Source organism: Brachycentrus maculatus, unplaced genomic scaffold (assembly GCF_059751285.1).
Source record: "Brachycentrus maculatus isolate JH-2025_06_01 unplaced genomic scaffold, ASM5975128v1 h1tg000221l, whole genome shotgun sequence".
Classification (NCBI taxonomy): Eukaryota; Metazoa; Arthropoda; class Insecta; order Trichoptera; family Brachycentridae; genus Brachycentrus; species Brachycentrus maculatus.
This window is the reverse complement of record NW_028280972.1, coordinates 1340017-1364932: the sequence shown is the minus strand read 5'-3', so window position 1 is coordinate 1364932 and position 24916 is coordinate 1340017. Positions and strand designations below refer to the sequence as shown.

At 29.8% G+C, this 24916-nt stretch overlaps 1 long non-coding RNA gene across 1 annotated transcript in view; it reads left to right on the top strand.

Moving 5' to 3' along the window:
• LOC148306892 (uncharacterized) overlaps window positions 1-24621 on the top strand; it is a 123029-nt gene extending 98408 nt beyond the window's left edge. The window contains exon 3 of the long non-coding RNA XR_015837935.1: window positions 24406-24621. This is a non-coding gene — a long non-coding RNA (uncharacterized LOC148306892). The remainder of the gene's footprint in view (window positions 1-24405) is intronic.
• The last annotated feature ends 295 nt before the right edge of the window (window positions 24622-24916 follow it).

Genomic DNA, 24916 nt, shown 5'->3' with positions numbered 1-24916 from the left:
GTTGAGTAAGAAAATTAGAATGGAACAAATGGAAAGTGCCCTTGGAATCATGCCATTTTGATAAGTAATAAACAGGCGCATACTCATTGAAACATGATGTTACCAAAACGGTCAGCTTTTTTCCAGTAGACCTAACATATACATATATGTATAAATATATATAAATATATATACATATATAAATATATAAATACATATATATATATATATATATATATATATATATATATATATATATATATATATATATATATATATATATATATATATATATATATATATATATATATATATATATATATATATATATATATATATATATATATATATATATATATATATATATATATATATATATATATTTATATATATATATATATATATATATATATATATATATATATATATATATATATATATATATATATATATATATATATATATATATATATATATATATATATATATATATATATATATATATATATATATATATATATATATATATATATATATATATATATATATATATATATATATATATATATATATATATATATATATATATATATATATATATATATATATATATATATATATATATATATATATATATATATATATATACATGCCAAGGCACAAATGTATCGGATTTATCAAAGATATGTATGATTTGGATGGTAAGAGTTAATTTTTTAGCTTATTTAAAAGATTGTACAAAATTATTACTTAAATATTGCCTCTGTAATATGTATGTAATAAATCAGATTCTACAGTTTCGAAATTCATTAAACATTTTTTCTTCAGTGAGGAACGAGATGGATAAATCAGTTTCGATTTTGAATTCCCGAATAAGTTTCAAATTCTTTCAAAAATATTATTCTTTTCTCAGGTGAAAATATTGAGAAAATGTGAGCACTCCGTGGGAATTAGTATTCTCAGAAGGCAAAAGGGAATCCTTTCCTGCTTAAAGATTTATTTTTAAATTTAGCAGTTTCTTCCCTTGGGTTGAAAACAGAGCAGTTTATTGTTTAGCCCTTGGACCGGATTAAGGGACAAGACATTATTATTTTTAATTATTTTTTTTTTAAATATATCCTTTCACCGTAATTCCGGGTCATAAAAAGTTTTGATTGTAAATACAAAATGATTGTAAATATTTTTTTATTAAACTAGATTAACAGTTTTTTTAATCCAGTATCTAAAAACATATTTTCATTGTTATAAGAACAGTTCAGTCGTATAAATGCAAAAAAGAGGATAATTTTACCAAGTATTCAGCAGATCTTGATATTAAAAATAATGAGATTTATGAAAGTAAAATCAAAACATGAAAATGCGTCAGTGATGACTTACTATAATAATCATCACACAGTTTATAATAAATAAATTAGACATAAAATACCTGTACAAATAAGAGAATATGACATATTAAAATTTAGAAAATAAGGATAATAGGAAATTATTAACTAAGTCATAATATCGGAAGATAATAAAAATTCAACACGGAACATTTATGAGATGGCTATAAAGGAAAGTGAGTAAATAAACATAATCATTAAATATACGGTAGCAGTTTAATTTTGAAATAAAATCGATATGTTTGTATATAAATGCTATTTTGTCAAGTATTAATATGCTTTGTTTTTTTTTCATATTTTTATTAAAAAATACATATAGTATTCTACAATATATACATATCATTCCGAATATAATTTCTAATAACTCATGTTGGAACAGTTTTCTATCATGTATTTTATTTAGTTTTCAAAGTTAATATAATTTAGCACCAAATTAATTTAGAGGTTTAATTTAGAGGTTTGTCAGTTTTTTTTAAAGAATGCTACGTTATAACTTTTTCTGTCGTAAAAGATTTATTTAGTAATTGGATTTTTTTACAGAAATAACCTAAATAAGCATTTTAACATTCTGAGTGTGTCCAAATACTTATTCACAAATCCTAATTATCTTCAATGATAGAAGTTATTTTCTTTTTTTTTTTAAATCTCATCTCACCAATAGATGTGTCTAGTGAGTTCTAGTGATTGAAGAACAAGGTTTCTAAGTTGGTTCATATATATTAACTTCCAAGAATTTGAGTAGTGTGGTTGTCAATAATGGGTAGAATTGGTGAATGTTACACGTGTGTAAAGTGATCACTTAAACCAACCTATGAAGGTCGTCAGCCCCGTAAATGCCCAGACTTCCATGTTCGTCTTCATCTATGATGAGATTCAAAAAAACAAATAAGCATTCATGGAAAAATTGTCATGCAATAAAAAATATGGTGGATTACAATTCTTTGGGTACCTACACACACAAGTAATACAGTTGTACAGTACGAGTAAGTAAGACTGGTGATGTCTGATGATGTTGATTACGATGATACAATTAAAATTCATGGGGAAAAAACTACATAGCTCTTATTTTATTCTATAAAATGGAGTTCCTTCAAGAAATGTCAGTGCAAAACTTAAATCTTATAAAAAGCACGACAAAAGTAAATTCGAAAAAAGCATGATAATATCCTCTTTGACTCTTTCCGGTATCACAAATGGAGGATTGGATCGATTTGTAATTCGCTTGCACGTGGACACGTTGTTATTTTGCATAAATTGTGTTTACTGTTGCTCTCTGTGGATATTGAGAACACAGCGTCAATATACCGCGACCGCTCGTCTGCTCGGGGCTACATTGCTGGGACTAATTTCATTATTTATTATTTATATAAGGGGTGAAATTGGCGCACTAGGGAGAATATGGCTAGGAAATGGCGCTTTGCAGGTAGTTGAGGGGTTGTAAGTCGTAGCCTGCAGTCGGAAATGCAAACAAATGTGTACTTAATTGAGTGTGGACACTTTCCTCGTACGTTGGACAAAGAATTAAGGTGCTGTTCAAAATTTTACTTATTTCGCTAATTTTGCATTCGTTGTAATTAAGCGATACAATTATGTATTTTATTTAATTTTATTCATGTATAAATACTGAACTCCGTGGTGTAATGGTTAACGTGTTAAGCTACCATGCTGTAGTTCCCGATTTGATTCCCAAAGGGGGGAGGTGAAAATACAATAAATAATGTGATTTTACAATCTTATATTTATTCTATATTACCGTGGACTGGTCCCTGAAGCGTAGGAGTGATCACCTTGCCTTCATCTGTTGACGTTCAAGAAAACACTGCGTCAATACGATTGGATGCGGATTCGGGTTAGAAGAAGAAACAAATGCTTCTGAATGGTTTACAAATGTATTCATAAATACTGTTGATATTTTACTTAATTACAAAACTAACTGGTCCCAACGCCTATAATACCCTTATCCAATTGAAATAATCAAGTTCTCTAGTAAACAGCATAGATCAGTATAGTTCCATGCATCAAAAAGCAAAAGCAAAAGTATATTTTAGCCTGACGAGTGATATATGGGGTGAAAACCAGATAAATGTTTGTATTTTTTTATTATAGAACTTTTATCTCAAGGCGAAATATTAACAAGATTTGTGAATAAGGACATGAGCTGGTTTAATTTTGTCACAATTAATTTTCATTTTTTCATTCGAATCCTTATCCGCACCTCAATGGTGCATAGGGCACTGCATCATATAAACGCAGTGTTATCTTGATCGTTAACACATGAAGAAAAGGTGATCAGCCTTGGGCTCACAATTAATATTGTGTTTTTAAATTCACTCACTCCAAAAGTTCATAATTCCCTTGTCTCTAGTTCCAGATGTACAGCATTATTTTACCTAAATCACAAAATATAGGTTATAAATACAGAATGGACACCTTTTTAGGCACTTGCGAAAAATATGTTATATAAATTGTCAATTTTCCAGGTAGCCAGATACCTAAAGGGTATATTAAGATTTATTCTTTAATCTGTATTTGAAATTTAGCGATAGCATTATTACGTAAAATTATATATTCCACCATTATTATTTTAGCGTCATCTATCATATCCGTTGCGTGATAAAGTCCAATAATTTAATTACCTATTCACCGACCCTTTCCTATAACCGAAGTTATTTAGGTTATCGTGCAACAGATTGTTGAAATAATACCTACTTTTAATAATCTCACACGCCACCAGAAACAGGTATCGATTCTTTTACATTATTTTACTTACATTGAATATGAATATGACAAATACTAAATAGAACCCAATCAAGGATCCAAGATAAATGAACTGAAAAAATACTCTACATATTATATATCGCTCACTCCTTTCAAGAACGTCATAAATCAGAAATCGACAATTTTTATTTGTGCATGTTTTCGGAAAGCCTAAAAAATTTACTTTATCCCGGCAAAAGAGACATATTTTTAACTTAATATTTACCCGCTACAGGGCAAAAATAGTTGTTTTTGCATTTTCAAGAAAAGGTATTGTTAATATTTGTAATTATTTTTTTCAATATACTTTAAATATTTTTAATATTTATAATATTTTTTAAATGTAGAAAAAACCTTGAGGTTTTACCTAAAAAGATCAGTAAAAAGTTCAGTAAGTGACTTGATATTTATTTTTAATACATGGTATTATATTTTTAAACTTTAAAAACGTTCTCCTGAAATATCAAGTTTTTGATTTATGACGTTCTTGAAAGGAGTGATCGATATATTTAAAGCATTTACTTTGTGGTTAGTCAATTTTTACTTTTGTATTTTTTTTTCAAAAATGTTAGTAATATTAGTATAATATCACTCACCCAGATTTTTATGTCTACCGGTTCGAGACGTACCCGTCTCTTCATCAGGATAATCAGTACCACAGCATGCAAATAATACTACCCGTTACTACCGAACCACTATTTATATACTTAAAACTACACACTAAAATAGTTGATGGAAGACGCAGCGGAATATATGCTGCTTTTTATGGGCTATCTACTTACATGGAAATGCAGGCCTGTGAACAACATATCATACAGAGAGATGGAATATGTTATATTATTATATAACAGAAATCCACATACATACATACGTTTGAACACGTCTACGTGCCGTGCGTGTTTTTCAACCATTTGAACATTTTGAGTATATGTAATGATACGAGTAATCAAGTAATTCTTACGCTGATGTTGTTAATGGACATTTTTATTTACTTATTTCAACAAAGCGTGTATTCGTAAATCACAAAAAGCTTTTTATAATGAAAAATCGTTTAATTAAGTTCTTTATTTCTTAGATAAAGAAACATTCAAAAGTTTCCCTCATCTCACCATAGATGTCAGTGAAATTGTAGTGAATTCAAGGACTTTGTTTCGAATTTGAACAATATATTGTATAATATTTAGAAGTTTCTAGAATTTGAGTAGTGTGGTTGTCAATCATGTGAAGAATTAGTTAATGTTATACGTATGTAAAGTGATCACTTAAACCATCCAATGACGGTTGTAAACACCGTAAATGCCCAGATTTCCGTATAATCCTTCATCTTTATTATGATTTCAAAAAATCATTTTAACAAAATCAGATTTTTTTATTATACCTACATGTTTACAGATACAGAATCTCTCAGTTTTTTTAGTGATATGTACGAGTATGATAGTGTTCCATAACTTAAATATAACACCTTAAGGTATTTCGAGGCAAAAAATATATTTGCACTTATCATAGCATTTTCTTATGTTTACCTTGAGTTTTAGACTTTAAATGTTGATTTAATTAAGGCTAGCTTTCATCAACATGTTTCCTGTTAATTTTAATTTATGCCTGGCTAAGTACAAACGTCTGACAAAAGCAGTGACGAGTCCCTTTGTATGTCTAAAAGAATATTTCACGGTAGCTGATTAATATTTAGAAAAAGGATTTATTCATCTACTCTTGATCCGTCTATTTTGGAAAGCTGTGTGAATCTGCGTAGAGATAATTCAAATTGCATCCATAAAAAAATATAATTTAATTATGAAACCGAAACAGGTAGTTCAATCCTACTCGTTTCCTGTCCCTGACCAGACAATTTTATATTTTATATCATGCAGAAAAAAGGACATTGGTGACCTTATTGCTTAGAAGTTATATCTACCAAATAATCAAAAACAGATTTGTAATATTGGTCCAAAACGTTTGATACCTTATATGCATTGCTATTTGCAATCAGAGGATAAATAGTGCTTGAACATAAAGTATAAATGAGGAATATAAAGAAAAAATACACATCAATTAAAATTTACCAGCAACTACTTGATTTAAAATTTTATGAAAATCACAAATTGATAAGGAAGGCAAAGAAAAAACGAAGTTATGGAAAAGAGGTACGGGAAAAACTAAGGAATGAGGTTTGATGGACAACTAGGATTCTAATGATACATAGATAGTAATGTATCAGACGTTTCTTTAAAGGTACATTTTTTATAAGGATAAGTAAGTCATATATTGTTGTTACTTTAATTATCAAAATGAACAATTCAATTACTTTAGCGTATTTTGTAAAGTAGCGGAGTAATAACAAAAATCTTTTTAATTATTTTTTATCATATGTTTCACAAAAGTTGTTTTCATTCATATTTTTAAACAAATAAATCCACTAGTACTTTTAATTGAAATGTAATTTAAGCAAATACTATTTTAAACAAATCTGGGGAATAATTTACCCTAGGATTTTATATTTCAAGTTTATAATCTGAAAAGAGAGTAAACAAAAGAAGTTCTGGGGAAAATATTCCCCTGTGTGATAATATTTCATTAAAATTTAATTAGAATGTAAATTTGGTCATCCATGTAACCTGTTTTTATTTTCAAATACACCTTCTCTTTTAAAAATCAATACGGTTTATTGTTTTAATATTAATTTATGAAATTAAATCTAAAGTATAAAGACTTTGATTTATATTTTTAGCTCCATCAGTTTCAATAATTTGTTTATATCCCATTGTTAAAATTTGGGGGGATGGTACAATTTAAGAATCTGATGGGAAGTTTTTTTTCCATAGATCCCAATTGATTCTAAAATTGTTAATTGTTACTCACCCCAAGTTTTTTTACTCTCTTAAATTACAAAAATGTAAAGTGGTTTTACAAATTATCGACAATTAACCATATAACAGCCGACAGAAGAGCCTGGAGGAAGTTTGTATACCTATACAGCCCAGGCCATACGTATTTGGCACCCCCTACAGAATCGGTTTATGTCTTAAAATACTGCAACTCTTGGAATTCTTGCAATCTTTTCGGATTGTATCGTATTTGGATTGATTTTACCTACTATTTCTTACCTGCTATCCCAAGCTACAAAAATTAGGGGTGTATATTTAAAAACACAGATTAACTATTTTTTAAGGGTCAGTTTTATATGTGAAACGTTGCTCTCCAATTTTTTAAATCGGTGAATAAGTGCAGTTTTTTCTTTACTTTTTATTTGAACCTTAATTATCTTATACCATATTAAAAAGTCAAGAAAACGTGATTAGAGTAAATCCACGCGGTCTTAAATAATTGTATTGAACCCAGATTAAAATAGTTAAAAAAATGAACGCTCCCGGTGTGCGGTCCAATCAACAATTGAAATATTTTTTAAATCTAGTTCTTATAAAAACTACCCAAAACTGGCAGAAAAAAGGATCACTTTATGTCGCAAAGACAGAATTACAGTTAACGAATCATTCAAAATCAGTCTGAAACAAGTTCACTTTTAATTTGAATTTGAAATCAACACTTTTATTACATTTAAAAAAATTAAAGAAAAATAATTATTATTAATGTATTCAGCAAACTGTCCATCGTAAATTAAGATATCAAATAATTGTTTATTGCTAATTATTTCATATCTTAAAGATCTCGGAAATTATTTTTAATATTTATTTATGAACAACCAAATATTAAAAAAAGTCCTATATTAAATATTTTCTTTTTAACACTCTCCTTATCATTCATTGTTAACTTTATGTAATACCACTTTAATACAAAGCGAACGATAAAAGACGGAGAGTGTTATATTACTATACTACTAAATTAACAGTGCTTTTAATTTTCAAAATATTTTCCCTTTTCCTAAAAATAATGATAAAAATCAAACCATTTCGCTTCCATCCCCTCTCACTTACTTACTCCTTTATCTCGCCTATTCATCTAACTATGAATGTTTCACTGTTTTAAGTTTAGTACGTATTCATCCCTGAAGAAGCCTAGGCATTTGTCAAAACTGTTTGGATTTTTCCAAAAAGTAGTTGAAAACAATTTTTGAGTTTTATTTTATAAAAGAGAATAAAATAACAACTAAATTTGTATTTTTTTCCACATTAATTTTATTTGACCAGTAACTGGGTTTCATCGTAACCGACAGACTGCTCTGATGATGTAGGTTACGATGAAACCCTGTGAAATAAAATTAACCTCGAAAAAATACAAAGTTCTTATTTTATTATATAAAATGCAGTTCCACCAAGAAATGTAAGTACAAAACATAATTTATTTTATAATGTTTTGGGTGATATATTGCTCGAACCATACGTTGCAAATGCGTATGTTAGTATCGAAATTGCCCGGAACGAGGTCCAGTCGTAGTGTTCTTTTCAATTCAGACGTGCAGCTGCAGACGAATTTTTGTGGTCTTCTGCTTTTTCTTTTTCCGGAAACAATTTCGTATCGAGAGTAAGGAAGGCACACGGTAGAAGGTTGGAGGCTCTGGTAATACAAGTATTAGATCGAGGGAGGGGGTGCTATGTTGGGGGATAGCGACAGTACGTGTAAAGTAGTCGAGCGTACCGCTAAAAATATATTGCGAACTTTCTTTAATCTCATAATGTGTCGATTCATTTAAAATTTAACAGAAATAACAGTCAGTTTCAGAAAACATTGTTATTTCATCTGAAAAATGGTATATTTTTTGTTGTGTCAGTCATTGATATAGTGTGGTATCATTGCATGGGGTGGGGCCAGCAATGCACCCATCCAAATGTTGGAAATTAAACAGAAATGTGTGATTAAGACACTTCTCGGAGTCCTAATGAGAACACATGAATGAACGTCTCTTCACGGGCTATGTTAGGCAGTCATCGAAAAATATAATATTTAAAAAAATCCACACATATATATTACAGTATTGTATAAAGTATTAAAAAAAAAAAGTAGTTAATTATAATAATAAAAAATTAATATATATATATATATATATATATATATATATATATATATATATATATATATATATATATATATATATATATATATATATATATATATATTATATATATATATATGTATATATATATATATATATATATATATATATATATATATATATATATATATATATATATATATATTTATCTATTCGTAATGAGGATAGCAAAAACCTGCGAAATAAAATCTCACAAATTATTCGTTGCACCGTATGCAGTAAAAATACAAACAGTGAAGAAGGAATATTTAGAGGATTGCGTAATGAAAAACCGGAAAGATTTCATTATTCTTTTGAAACATGAAAATAAATCCCCTAAGTATGCAGAAAAAGAACTCATATTATTGTTTGAGAAAAACAAGTCTTAAGAAGCTGGCGTATAACGTTGCAGATATGTATTAAAATTCGAGTCGAGAAAACAATTGTGATTGAATTTTGATGAATATACTAAATAAAGAATTTTTCACTGTCTTTAACTTGATAAATGCTTAGAAAAAGTGAATTATAGAGTTCATAATGAAGGATAGATAAAGATTATTAATTCTAATAATTTCTATACTTCAATTGATTCAAGACAGTATTTTTTAAATGATTGACTTAGAAACAATTTTTATAGTCAAAAAAAAAAAAAAGGGTTTTGTAAAATTATACATCAACAGCCCTAAGTTTTACCAACCAACCATCTTTCTGCCAATAAGTGTTGAAGAATTGAACTTATGGAGATTGAAATTTAATGTCTCAAACTTCTTGTTTTATGGTATAAATCATTGTATCTAAGAATGTATTCTAAAAGCAAGCAAATACATTTCCCTACTATATTAAGATTTTTTGTTGTAAAATTATTTTGCGGCAATACGATAATCGATAATTGGAGAAAGAATAATGACAAAAGAGAAAGGAGGAGAAAGACGTATTCGGTTCACTACTATCACGTGTACGGTGTTGCAAGCGTGTTGCACTATTTTCTTATGATTTATTATACTAAATTTTAAAGGTTTTATGATAATTAAATGGATTTTATACATTTTTTTGAAATGTCGATCTAACGTGTCTAAATCCATTATTATTTTTCAGCACGAATTTATATCATATATATGGTAACAATTACTTTTTTATTTTAATTCTTAAATATTTTTTCAATATTTCCCTGAAGCTCTAAGTTGATGATCTTGCCTTCTTGTTATTAATTGAAAATATTGAATATGGTGCCTTTTGCACAGTTAGCTACAAATAAGAGTCAAAAAAAAATTATTGTAAAATATAGTCGTTGATTTAATTATACTGTTCGTTTCTTTTAATGTATTTTTTAAATAAATAAATTTTAAAATTACCTAATATGTTAAAATGCTTAAATGAACAACAAATAATAATCAAATTTTCTTTGTGATTGTTGTTAACCTTTTGAGAGAAGTGAACACAAAGAGTAGCCACACTTAAAATTCACATTTTAAATATTCAAGAATAACCTCTCTCAAAGTAAGAAGGGGAGAAAATTTAATATTATTTGATACATATTCCTCATGAATAATAAACAGATTAGAGAGACGGAAATTCAAATGCATTCAAGGTATCTACTAATTCGAATGCTTGATAGAAATGCGAACATCAAAACTCTTTTTTTTTAACCGTTTCAAATGTTCAACTTACTCGCTCAATACAAACTTTAAATTGAATAATATAAAAAAATATGCCTCTTATATTTATATGTTCGAAAAATCAATACATTTACTGTTAAAATCACGCCTTTTATCTAGTATAAGAGAAAAATGTGATAAAAATTATTTGGATTATCCGCTAACAAGCTGAATGAGAGTTTCTCTATAAGTGAAGTAGTATAATACTAGAATAACAACACAACCACTTGACCGGCTGCTTTTCTTCTTTAAATGACCCTCTCTCTCCCCTCACAGACGCCCTTGCCCTTCCAAAGCTTTTTACCGCATCACCTTCATTTATAATTCACCCGCCCAAAGCCCGTAGAAAATGGCCAAAGGTGCTAAATAAATTAGGAGCGTGCGTATGGTCAACACAAACATAAATAAATAATGGGGCGGCCGAACAAAAACGAATCGCCGGGAAATGATAAAGTACAGTTTTATTCAAATGAGTGGCCCGCGCCATCACCACGGTCGCGTCCCAGCCGCGGCCGAGGGGGTGTTCCTGCGGAAATTAACTGCACGATCCGGGAAATGGCGCTCCAGTCGAGATCTACAAATACGTTTCGGGCAGATTTAGTTGAATTCTTTATCCTCCGGCTACCTCGCAATGCAGGCGACCTAATCCTCTAGGGATGTTCGTGTTAATTCCCTAATTCATCGGGACGAGATTTATGCGACCATCTTAGTCAGCGGGGAGTCCCCTGCTAATGTAAGCTTCGCGTGTGCCTTTCCTATTTCTCTACCTGTATCGTCTCGAAAATTATTGCGATGATTTTTATTTTTCAACACTCGTTACAATCGGTACAAATTAACGTACTCTCGTTGAAAAAAGTCTAGTATTTTGAGCTAAGTGTGAATAAATTCAAATTATTCTAACAACTCTTGTAAATACTGTATCTCGAATTGAAAAACGAGCAGATTATAAATGATTTACGGCGGGCACACATAGAACGAAAAACAACCCAGCCGCAGAACACGGTTCGCCATGATCCGGGAATAAATACGCCGCAAAAGACGTGTTATTTACCCGACGTAGGAGCCTGGAGCTTCCTGGAACGGGAGCAAGCCTGGCCGGGTAGGGTACTACCCATTACTCGGGTAGCCCATCCCAGTAGCACCGCGGCGCTCGGCGCGCCACCCTGTACCGCCTCGGACGCGGACGCCGAGAGCACATACGGCTCTAACGTACGAACTTTATGTCTCCATATCGATACTCTACCTTCTGGCGTACAGCGCGAGCTCTGAGCACCCCGTCATGCTAACTAATAGCTGCCAGTGCTACATATCTTCACCGCAATATGTACATTGTACTACAATCCACTTCTTCAACCTTTACCACCAATTTTATTCCGGTTGAGATTCTGAAAATAAACTTTATTAACGTGACATTCTTCTTACCATAAAATGCTCATGTTTTCAAAAAATAAGACTTTTTATTAAAAAAAAATTACATTCAATTTAAAGTTTAATGCTTTGTTCATTTTAACTACCCTAGAAATGATACCAGGTTCGATCTCTTTGACCCAAAAGAAATGAACATATAATTATCATTTCCATCTTTTAAGAAAGCACTTTGACATCGATACAATTTTATTGTATCTAATCAATACGCTGTACATTACACGTAATGCATGCAGAGTATTTTTTTTTTAAATTACTGTGTAAAACTATGAATTCTAGTCTGATATTGTTGCTGTTATTATTTTAATAAATAAAATGCAGCTCCACCAAGAAATGTCAGAAGAAAAGTCAATTTAAAAAAAATACTAAAAGTTTATTTCGGTAATTTTCCAAATTTTCGTACTATATTTTAGTTTGCCCATCCTACGGCTCAGTATGTATAATACATCATCTTAGTTGGGACAAGCTTTTATAATCGTAAAAGTTTTACGAAATGATGGATAACAACTTAAATTAGGATTTCCGAAAAGTAAAAGGATATTTGTCACGTGAAATACCACTGACAAGACCAAGACATAGAATTGTAGTAGAAACATAAAATGTCAAAGTTTTTTTTTTTAATAAAATGCCACAATACCTCGTTCAATATTAATGTAAAATTAAAATAAACACTTTTCAAATCAAAATAAGAATGTTTAGTTTTTTTATATCAAAAATTAAAACTTCGATATTATATTTTTTATTGGTAAAGAAGACGCCACGGTTGTTTGAGAAACAAATACCACGGTACGAGAAGCGCCATGTTGATTTGTTAAAAAGAAAATGGATTATAAAATCTTACGTAAAGAGTTGCGACTGGCGATTCACAGTTTACCTTTTATGTTCATTTATGTTTTCAAAGAGAACTTGGTAAAGTAAGGAAAAGGAAGGAAGTAAGAAGATAAAATGCTGTTAAAACACGGTAATTAAGAGAAATGTGCGGAAAGTCGTTGCCACTGTGTTGAAAATAAAGTTACAAAAAATACGTTATTAAGTAGCTTGTATACGAATTATTTTAAAAATCAAATGTTTTCCACTGAGTTTAATTGCCCTGAAATGATTGAGATCGTTAAAAGAAATTAGAAAATCTCGGAAATAGAGATTCATTATTTATCGAATAAAAGAAGCTCTCTTTTGTTTATTCCCAAAAAAAATCGTTCAGACGATATGAAAAGCATTTTTTTTTCAACATAAACATCTGAATCCCTAAAAGAGAACCAGTTTCGAGGGGAGTTTTCCGAATGAAATATTATAATCTCTTTTCTGTATATTTTTATTTCTTTTCGAATAACGATTCTCAATAGCTTAAAATTGAAAAGAACGCCGAAGATGATACAGCGGAATGGAGGATTTTTTAAAAGGGAATCACTAAAAATTGTATTGAATTTTGGTATTTGGTTTGAATATATTGAGTTTGTATTTTTAACCGATGTAAGGTTTTCATTTGTTTTCGTGCTGTTAGATATAATAAAACTCAAAACATATTTCTCCTCTTTGATTTAATTCGTCTTTCTATGTCTATTTCCAGATACTTTAATCAAACAGTCTAGATACAATATATTTTTTTAAAGATATATTTGTGAACGGCAATAAGTATGGTACATTGGAAAACCGTAAGACAGAAAACAGAAGAAAAAAAATAAATAAAAGAACTGAAATTTAGTTAACTTAATGAATGACATGTAGTTTTGAAAAGAAAAGAGTTATTGTAACGGAGTTTAAAAAAGCTTTTAAAAATCTTTATATGCAAAAATGTTCACGTGTGGCTACTCGCACAGCCGGACGCGTACCCAATTTGTGCGTTTAAGAGTACACCCTTAGTTGTAAATTTGTCTATTGATACGAAAATATATCACAAAAAATACCCATATCGATACCAAAATAAAGGATTTAATTTTTATTTTAGTGAGATTTTAATCACAATTAAATGTAAATTTAAGTTATTTTTTTATTACATAACACTGTTACCGTGCATAATACATGTACCTTCATACATTTAAATTAACAGATATGAAGGTTTAGAATGTAAATGAATAATATAAGATACCTCTACGAGTAGGGGTGAGTGTTAATAAACATCATTAATTATAAATTTACCTGCCTGGGATATATTTACTGTCAGAAACATACATATCATGTACAAGGTGTTCCAAAACTCGGAGAAAATTTTCTTCTCATCCGTATACGGGTTATTTATTATAAATGAATCAACTTCCTTTTATCTAACTAATTACTTCCTCCCTTCTCTTTCAAACGATAGATATCCAGATTTTTTTCTTCGATGCTCTTTTTGAACTTAAGGTAAATTTAACCACAGCATTTTTGTGTAAAATTAAAGTAAATTTAATAGAAAGTAAAATTTCACCACAGCATTTTTGTAAAAAAATTAAAGTGAATTTAATTAAAAAATTAATTTAACCACAGAATTTTTGTGAAATAAGTAAATTAAATACAAATTAAAATTTCACTACACATTTTTTAGGTGAGATTAAAGTAAATTTAATAAATAGTAAAATTTTACTACATCAGAATGTTGTGAATAAAATAATCTAGTCGATTGTAAGTTGCATATAATTTGAAAATCACGTTTTCAGGCATCTGTCAGTATGTAAAATGATCTGATTAAGATCTTGAATACATGTAAATAAAAGAGTTTTCGCTAAATAAAGGCTTTTTAAAACAAATTATTGATTACTTCCATGAACTCAAACTCGTGAGAATAATGAATTACACACATATACAGGAGTTTCAAAATTTGAGTAGTGTGGTTGTCAACCATGGGTAGAATGGTGAATGTTACACTATGTGGAGTGATCCCTTAACCAGTCTATAACAGGTTATAAGCCTGGTAAATACCCAGTCTTACATGTTTTTATCTTTTTTGAGATGTAAAAATTTAAAATTTCATTATAATATATGTTTTATTCGTTAATCAATATCAGCTCCTTATATTGAGCACATGGAGTCTACAAACTGCCTTCACGCTTTTCTGTGGGCTGCCACCTCTTTTCATCTTTCCACGTCAAATTGACCACGATGCGGTTTTTATTTGATCGTAAATTTTACTTAAATTTTTAGGTATGCGAGTGTTTTTTGACGGACTAAAGTTGACGTAAGTGATGGACGCTGAAAGTAGATAGTTGTATGATATTACTGCTTTGTAAGAACAGATATGAAAAAAACAAAGTTAGAAGGAAAGGATATATAGGGCTTTAAAATTTGCAAACCCTTATCTATAATATTTATAATTATTTTAATGCATTAAAAACCTGCCTCGATAAATTTCAAGAAAAAATTAAGTTTACCAAATAAAATTTTAACAGAGAATGCCAGTTTATACTTTGATTGTTTTCGTTATTTTAATTTTGTTTGAAAATGAAAATAAGAGCTAAAATCAATTGGTCGAAATACAATAGTTCATTTCTGATTATCGAATGAGTTTAGAGGTAAATAATTATAATAGATCTAAATAGCGTAAGACGTCTTGGCATTTGATTGAGCAAATTCCGAAATATCTGTCCGCCGTGTTGGGCATTATAATCAAAGCCGTGTTCGCTAGTCTCGCTGATGTCAGTCAATTGCGAATCTGCCTTTATGCCGAGGGAGAGGTTCCACAATAACCCCTTAAGTATTAGTAGAGTTTGCGGAGTCAGAGCCTTGTAATAATTGATGAGATCAGAAAACAAAGGTTCGAGACGGGCTGAGCGCAGAATGCGGGAAGAGTAAACGAAAAGATATATGCATGAGTGGACATAATTAGACAATTCACACCAATTTCTAGTTAATTCCATATTTCAACTCGACTTCTGCATCAAGTGTTTAAGTTAATAACAAAATTGGCAAGATAAATAAATGGTGAATTTATATCAATATTTTGGTTTCGCCACAGTGCGATGGAAAGATTTGGGAACCTTGCGTCCTCAAATATGGTATTCTCGAAAAACCAGTGATTATATCACATGCATGATTTCTAGAAATACTTACTATAACTAACAAATAAGTTGCTTTACTAAACTATATAGCTAAACGTTGTGGGCTAGCCCACAAGTTGTCGTCAGGGGTGGACGTATTGGCTGCGCGATGCTCAATAAAAAAAAAACATTTAGGAGTTTTTTCCCGTTTTTTAAAATCACATTTTCATATGTGGAATGGTAATTAATTTTAACCTAAATATGAGTTTTTCAATGTTTTAGAATTAGTACATATACCCTGATGATGACAATGTTCTTGTCGAAACCGGTTGGAACAAGTGTACCAATAAAAAGTGGTTTAAACAAAGTTGTGTTATTTAATAAAATGTGCCACAAAGTATCTGCGACAAACATTCAAGAAATTTCCGTATTATTTTCAAATTTTGTTTATTATTTTCAAATATTTCTAATAAAATCGCAGGTACCATCATTTATTTAAAAATCGAATTCATACAAAATATCGTTTTGAAATAAAAAGCTTAAAGTTTTCCAACTAACTCAAATGCGATCTGCATTTGTTGTCTTACTCACAGAATGCTTTTAGATGTGGATAGTTTATACAAAAAGCTGGGCCTTTCTGTAGGTATCTCTCTGATTGATTGTGTTTCTCTTCAAGTTTTTACTGGCACATTCGATATATATCTCAACTCTCAAGCTATCTTAATGGTTCTGATAGAGATAAGTGACCGACCCTCGTAAAATAGACTGCTGTCATTATTTGTAAACATTCTCACGAGCATACGTGCATAAAATTATCAAATAATGGAAGCACTCTCGAGAATATTCCAAAATTACATTAAAATTTTAATTAATCAAATAGTACTGCAAAAGGTTTTTTCACAGTACAAGATTGCTGATCGTATCATCCATGTATATCTACAATGTATGTACATCCATTTTTTGGTTCGCAAACAACTGTAAATGAAATGCGGGCGCGATAAACTTTTTTTCAAACTGTTTAAATGCATAGACATGTACCGGTGGTAATGGAGAGAGAATTCGCTAAAAGCCGACGTTAATATTGGGAATATTTGTAATTACAAGAAAGTCATCATTTACATCTCCCTAATAGATGTTTCTAGTGAAGTTCTAGTGATTCAAGAACAAGGTTTCTAAATTGGTTCATATATATAGAACTTCCAAGAATTTGAGTAGTGTGGTTGTCAATAATGGGTAAAATTGGTGAATGTTACACCTGTGTAAAGTCATCACTTAAACCAGCCTATGACGGTCGTCAGCCCCGTAAATGCCCAGACTTCCATATTCTTCTTCATCTTTGATGAGATGTCAAAAAATAATACAAGAAAGTCCTCGAAATCCGTTTATTTTTTCGCAGAATCGTGAGAACATAACGTGTTTGTACTTCTCCAAAGCACCAGGATTAAAATTATAGTCACCTACCTTACTTACTTACTTGATTATCTGGATTACTTATATTCGGAAAAAATATCACTCGATATCGCTTATATTCCTGTTGTAGATTATGGAAAACTAATTCTCAAATTCGTCATTTAGAACATCACTATCTAGTTTTACATTTTTTCCCTCTAAACTTATTACATGTCAATGACACGTTTAAAAAAATCCAAAATATGAACAACAACAAAAGGATTACGGTAAATCAAAGTATATTTTCTTAATACTATTGGAAATCGTAAATTTTCAAACCATTAATGTTAATAACTATAAATTAAAAAAAAAATATGTGTAGCACTGTGATAAGTGATAAAATTAAAATTTCTTAAAATACAAAGAAAGAGATAGAGAGAAAGCATCTAAAAAAAATACAACAATATACAATTTCAATATTTTTTTAGATAACTTTTTTGATACCCGGGTAAACACGTGGTTTGAGTTTATGTATTGTTCTTAAAAGCGATGGGATGAATATGTCAAATTTCTGGTATACATAATTGTTTCATATTTCTACACTTTGTATAAAATTACAAGTTCTTATAAAATTAGTAAATAATAATAACTCCTATAATTGGAGATAATCCAGATTTGTGAACAAGTATTTGGACACACTCTAACTGTTATCAATAATAAGGTTTTTAATATGAGACACGAGTTTTATTTAAAGTTACCGACAAAAAGAGTAATCCAAAAAATTGACCATCATATGATAAATATTGTTTTTCATCTGGATTACGCGTAGTAGAGAATTTACAAAAAAATACATTAAAAAGTCGGAAGAATATCTGGATCAAAAGAAAAGGCGTACAACCTAAAATGATATTAAGCTCAGCCAGGCGCGTAACCTCTGTAAAGCGTATCAGGGTAGTTTCCACCCCTAGGTATTAAACCCGGTAATTAATTCCATTTTCACAAAATTTGATTTGTCCCCCTTCCCCGGCCGCGCTACTGAAACCAGCCCCTAAAAAGTTTTAAAGTAGGACTAAAGATGAAACGGCGACAAATCTGATTTACATTTCAATAAAGAAACCCAATGCCTTTTACGTATTGAACTTTTTTGGATAATTTTGAGAGTTTAACCTTTGGTTTAATACAAACCTGAAAACTTTTTTTTTAAATAAATTTATAATTTGTTTTCCAATGCAAGTGGTACATCAAACAAAATAAGTTTAATGCAACGATCAATTTCTTAGTCACATATATATTTAACCCGTGAAAATCAGTACGTTAATAAATATTTTTATCACGTTATACGGCGTTTCAGGGTTAACAAGTTGCCCTTAAATTTCCATTTATTAATAATATTTCAAATTATTTTAATGAGTTTGCAAACCTTCAGAGGTCGATAAATATCTAGTGTGATTTTTTTTTATAGTAGATAAATAAATGTTCATGTAAATTCAATTTATTGTGATTAAAAATAAAAGTTTTAAACTAGTATTAGATAATGTGAGGTTTATTTGAAATTCAGTACATAATATCATCGAGTTTATAATAATTAGTGATTGATTAATTAAAAAAAATCTTAGTAGTAGACATAACATAACTAACAACTATAGTATTGCGAATAAAAACAAAAAAAAAAACACGTGAACCAATTTTTTTTATTTGGCAATTTTGTGTAGAATAAAATTATTTAAATATATTTGAGAACAAAAAGCTTGTATAAGACCACTTTTAAATTTTTTTATGCACAAACAAAGGTGATTCTTTTATATATCATATATTTTTTGTGTCCATATGTTAAAAGAAAATTTGTTAAAAATATATTTGAACTGCCTTTATTTTAATTTTTTTTTTAAATAAATAAATTTGATTTTTTATCGAAAAATATACCATGTATGATTAAACACGTATTTTGAATATTGGTAAAATGGTGAATCTTACACGTCCAGTATAAAAATTCTTCACTTATGCCAGTCAACAATAGGATAAATATCCAGATTTCCATATTCCCATTTCGATTACTTACTCTATCCCTCTTAGATATCAATAAATACATGATTTTTCATAATGCCCATATTTTCTACTCTATTTATTAAGTAACTTGGTATATTTCAGGAGATATTTCCAAATAATACAATATTTCTGAAAACGTTGATCAGTAAAATTTGTGGCATTTAAAATGTTTCGCAATATCATATTACAAAAAATATTATTTGAATAAAAGGGATAAAATTTATATCGTGCTAAATAATTCTGTTGTAAATTTAGAAAAAAAAACAAATATTAATTGTTGCATATCTCACAACTTCAAATGGTATTTGCTAACCCTAAAAATTAGAGGGACTTGAACAAACGTAGTGTACATGCGAACAAATACTTATATGTTATATCATGAATTTCCTAACAAATGTGCATATTAATATACTCAATTATATAAAGTACTGTTATTAACACCATTTCACCGAGTTTGTAAACCCGTTTAGAAAACAATAGTTTAAAATCCATGACAGTGTTAATATACGGCGAATTACTCTCATCCTGAAAATGTGTCTTCTTTCTTCAATTAAACGTATTAATTCAGACATTTATTACAAATATCCGTTTCTTATAAGCTATCACGATTTCATCAAAACTTTTTTATATAGCGAAATCATTATGTTGACTTTATCTTAAAGTACTAGGTAATAGATACGAAAATAACTAACCAAATACACATATGTTTTACAGGAGTTTCAACTTAGTTGTCGTTTTTATATGAAAGAAGATGGTCAAATGTGCATTCCAGGGTAGGCTTAAAAAAATGTTATCTGGATGTTTAATAATGGGCTGAATCGTAAACCTTACACAAATGTATAAAATAATCACCTATTCCAGCGAAATACCTTGTTGTAAGCTCCTGGATGTTAAGACTTTCATATGCTTAAATACAAAAACGTTACATGTTTCCGTATAGTGTATAATCTAGCATATGGCAAATTAAAAAAATATAAATTACATGTATATGTTTGTCTGTAAACAGATATTACCATGCATCCTAGAGTCGGTATGTTTTTTTAAATATATTTATTTAGTTCCTTGTACTTAGTTTGGACAACATAACAGGTTTTATTTGTTTCGAGATTTCTGTGGTTTATTTGACAACGTCCCTTGAAAGTAGATCGGAAATGTATGTTTTTGTTTTTAATCTGAGCAATTAGCTATGTATGGAGTTTAGCATCGCCGATAGTTTCAGTAATGGATGTTCGAAAATAAATAAGTGTACTAGGGGTAAATTTATCTTGACTTTGGTGGGGTAGGCAGATAGTAAAAAGTTGGGCGAATACCGTAATAGCCCACGATATTATAGCTCCAACCAACACGTGTGCTCAGGCAGGTCATGTGTACACAGAACAAAATGAACAGTACCGGATAGTGAAAAAAACTTGTACTTTAAAATTGATTTCGAATTAGTACCTTTGGTTTCTTTGTCGAAAAAGAAATCCTAGGTTTATGAACATGAAAACTATTGCCGAACGTATCTTGGCTACAATAGTTTAGATACTAGAAGGAATGTGTATTTGATTATGCATTTTTATCGATTGTTGCGCGGTATGATCGATAATCCTGAAATTATCTGGAACATTGGTTTGTATGTTTCCGATAGTTACCTAAGACAGCGTCGAAAAAGATTGTTTCACATTCCTATACACAAGACCAACTTGCCGATGGTTATGCCTGTAGGAAGAGCTACCACTATGTTGAACAATATCTCATTGGATATTGATCTGTTCCATGTGTCTGAAAGAGTTTTCCGAAGCGGGATTCTTCTTCACCTTAAGCAATAGTATTCTTGCTTATTTTCTATTTTTGTTAATGTATACGATTTAAATTTAAGTTTGAAATGTGTATGTTAACTATAAATAAATACATAAATTGAATTGAAATTGAATAAGATTAGAAAATGGACGAATAAACATTCGTTACGAAAGATCTCTTAATAGTTTAATTAAAACGGTAAGTCAGGATAGTTATGATATTGTAAATAAAAACTCCACATTATTTATTGAATTTACCTTTTCCTTCTTAGAGTCATGTTTAGCCAACACACCAAACGATGACCAAAGTTATTTCGCTTTTTCATTGTAAAATTAAGCTTTCGTATGAAACTCATTTACGTATAAAATTGTGAATGAACGCTTGTTTTTTTACACTTACGTATAGATTTGGATTTTCCACTTGCGCGTAATTCCAAGATACGGATTTAAAAAAAATACGAATTAAAAAAGAAAATATATTTTTGCAAAACACCTTTGGTGCCACCCATCACAAGGATATTACTCTTCAGGGGTAGAGGAGCTGCCTAAAAGTTTTCGCATAATTCACGCGGATTTACTCGCGTCAGGGGCAATGCTACCACCATTCCCCACACACCCCTCACATTCACAGGAGGCAGCAGAATCTACGTACTTTATTTACCTTAATATATTTTATGTGTTTTTTTTTCTAACCCTAATCACGTTACCTGGCTTAATGCAGTATTAACATTATTTGTAACATTTGTATGTTTTCACATTTCTACTTCATTTCATTTATTGAAGAAGAAAAAGAGTATTTTCAACTAATATTTAAATATGACGGCCTACATCTAGCAGTGGAGGGACAGCTAACATAGAAAAAAGAGAAAGATAAATATTGAGAACAATTTTAGCTATTGAAATAATTTTTTACGTCTTTCAACTGTTTTCTACGTAAATTATTATATTATTTAAGAAAATACTTGTTTTTACCACTTTATGACTAATAGTTTCGGAAGTTAAGCATTCATCTTCAGGTCTAAATGTAAACTAAAACATAATTAATAATAAACTGTTATATAAATAAGGAGAGGGGTAAGTAAGTTTGTAAATTCACTGATTCTCATTATTTTAATCTTGCTGAAATGATCATGGGGCTTTGAAGAAAATCAAACTTCTTTTTCACCATGAAAATATCGAAAAATGCAGCGAACACAAAAATTAATAAATTATATATGATTATTATAACGAATTCTTAGAATTATATTTATATTTAATAATTGATTTAATTATAATAAATAATAATAAAACCCTTATCCGCACCCCAATGGTGCATAGAGCACGGCTTCATATAAATGCAGTGTTATCTTGATCGTTTACACATGAAGGAAAGGTGATCAGCCCTCCGCTTCAGGTACCAGTCCAGGGTAATATTGAATATTACAGTGAAAAAATCACTTACATTTATTTGACCCCCCCCTAGGAATCGAACCCGGGACCTCCAGAACGGTAGCCGAGAGTGCTGACCATTACACTACGGAGGCGGACATTTATTTAATTATAATACCTTAAAATGAAACGAAAACAGAAATGAATTATTAATCATACTTTATTATTACATTGTTAATATTGAAAAATATAGCAACCACAACAAATAACTCATATTTAATTATTACAATAAATAAACTGAAAAATGTAACACACCAAAAAAAACATTGCCACATATTTATTTCAATGAAAATACCGAAAACCGTAACAAACCGACTTGGTAGTCAACGTAATTGCCATTTTATAAAAAAAAAATATACTAGTATATTACTAACCCAATTGATCAAAAATAGTACCTAGTAAAAACTAATGCTTATAGTAATAAACTCATTTTACAGTAATCGAAATAGAACGAATGCAATTACATGTTTAGATAGTTAAAAGGTGAAACAATTTGTTACTTTTACAAATCCTGAAAAATAAACTTTTAGTATCGAGCTTAGCAAACACACGAAGTAATTAAGCTTAATAAATGAATAAAGTTTTGTTTTCCTTTTATCCTAAGTTACCATAGAATTGTAGTCCCTTTTACCACAAGCGGTATGTACCATGTTTCAATTTGTGTATTGCATTGTGAGTAAACAAATACTTCGTGAGTAAACAAAGTATTTGTAGTGGTCTGGATTCAGAAATATTAGAAAACATTCAATGAAAATCGATGTACACTAAAATGGTCGTGTTTGGTATCGAATTGTTTAGAGCTTAAACCGTTTCTATGTATCATTTTACGATTGCATAAATATTACTAGCTGCTTTTTCATTAAACAAACCTCACACTCCCACTACAAAAAATACCCGTTTTAAGTATACTGTATCAAAAAATGCATGAAAGTTTTTTTTCCTTTTCTTTATTTTAATGAAAAAGAGAAATATTTGTGTTTTTATTATTTACACAAATATTTTAATTTCATACTATTTATGTGAACCTTAGCGGCTCATTAGAACAGGTATCAAATTGTGGTAGAGTGGGTTCGAATCGAGAAACTGTGACTTAAGAGTCCGCAACACTAACCACGGGACCACAACCAGACTATGTATTTTACAGTACTTAAAATGCGTCTAAATACTTGTTCACAAATCTACAATTATATGAGTTAATTTTTCATATTTTTTATGGGCGCAAATGGTGAATGTTACACGTGTGTAATGTGATCACTCAAACTAGCCCATGACGGTCGTAAGCCCCGTAAATGTTCAGACTACCATATTCTTCTTCATCCACGTTGAGATATCAAAAAATAGTGTGTATTTTACATAGAGATGAATATTACTTATATTTTTAATATAAAAAATTTAAGAAATAAATCAAGGTTTCAGATCAGATTTTACTGAAAGGAACTTATTCAGCACAATTTTCCACATTTTATTTAATACAATTCAGCAACTTGAATATCTCATGATTTTTTATTATTTATGTATAAAACATACGCCAGAAAATAATATTTTCATATTATAATTTATGCTTAACTGGTCAAAAAGTGTGGAAAAAGTTTCATTGTATAATAATTAATATTTCTATTGTTTCAGATTTGTGACGATTGCGATGTTCAAAACTGTTGAATGAAGACAAAGTACAATGTCACCATGCTAGAAAAGTTCGAGGAAGGTTGGTGGTGGTGTGTTGAAGCTGGTCCATAAATACCCTGAGAAGTCGGTTCTCTCACAAGTGGAGGCTGTGAGGAACTCACGATGAGGGGGAGATCTGGCCATTTCCGTGGCCTGTTTGCCATCGTGCTGTTGCTGCTTTTGACATACAAGTGCTGGACTGAAGCCTTTGTGAATGGTAAGATAGATTTTTTTTTCAATTTTTACTTGATCTTAATGAGTCCTGGTTCCAACATTAACCACTTATTGAGTTTTATTGCATTACACACGACTAGTTTCGAAAACTAACAAATATTTTCATTAACAGGTCAAAAATAACACTAACGAGCAAGCTTAAATACACTTAAATTATTACACTCAGTTACAAATATAGATCAAGAACATCATGAACAATTTAGAAAATTTAGAAATACATGCATATTTAATTCTGATT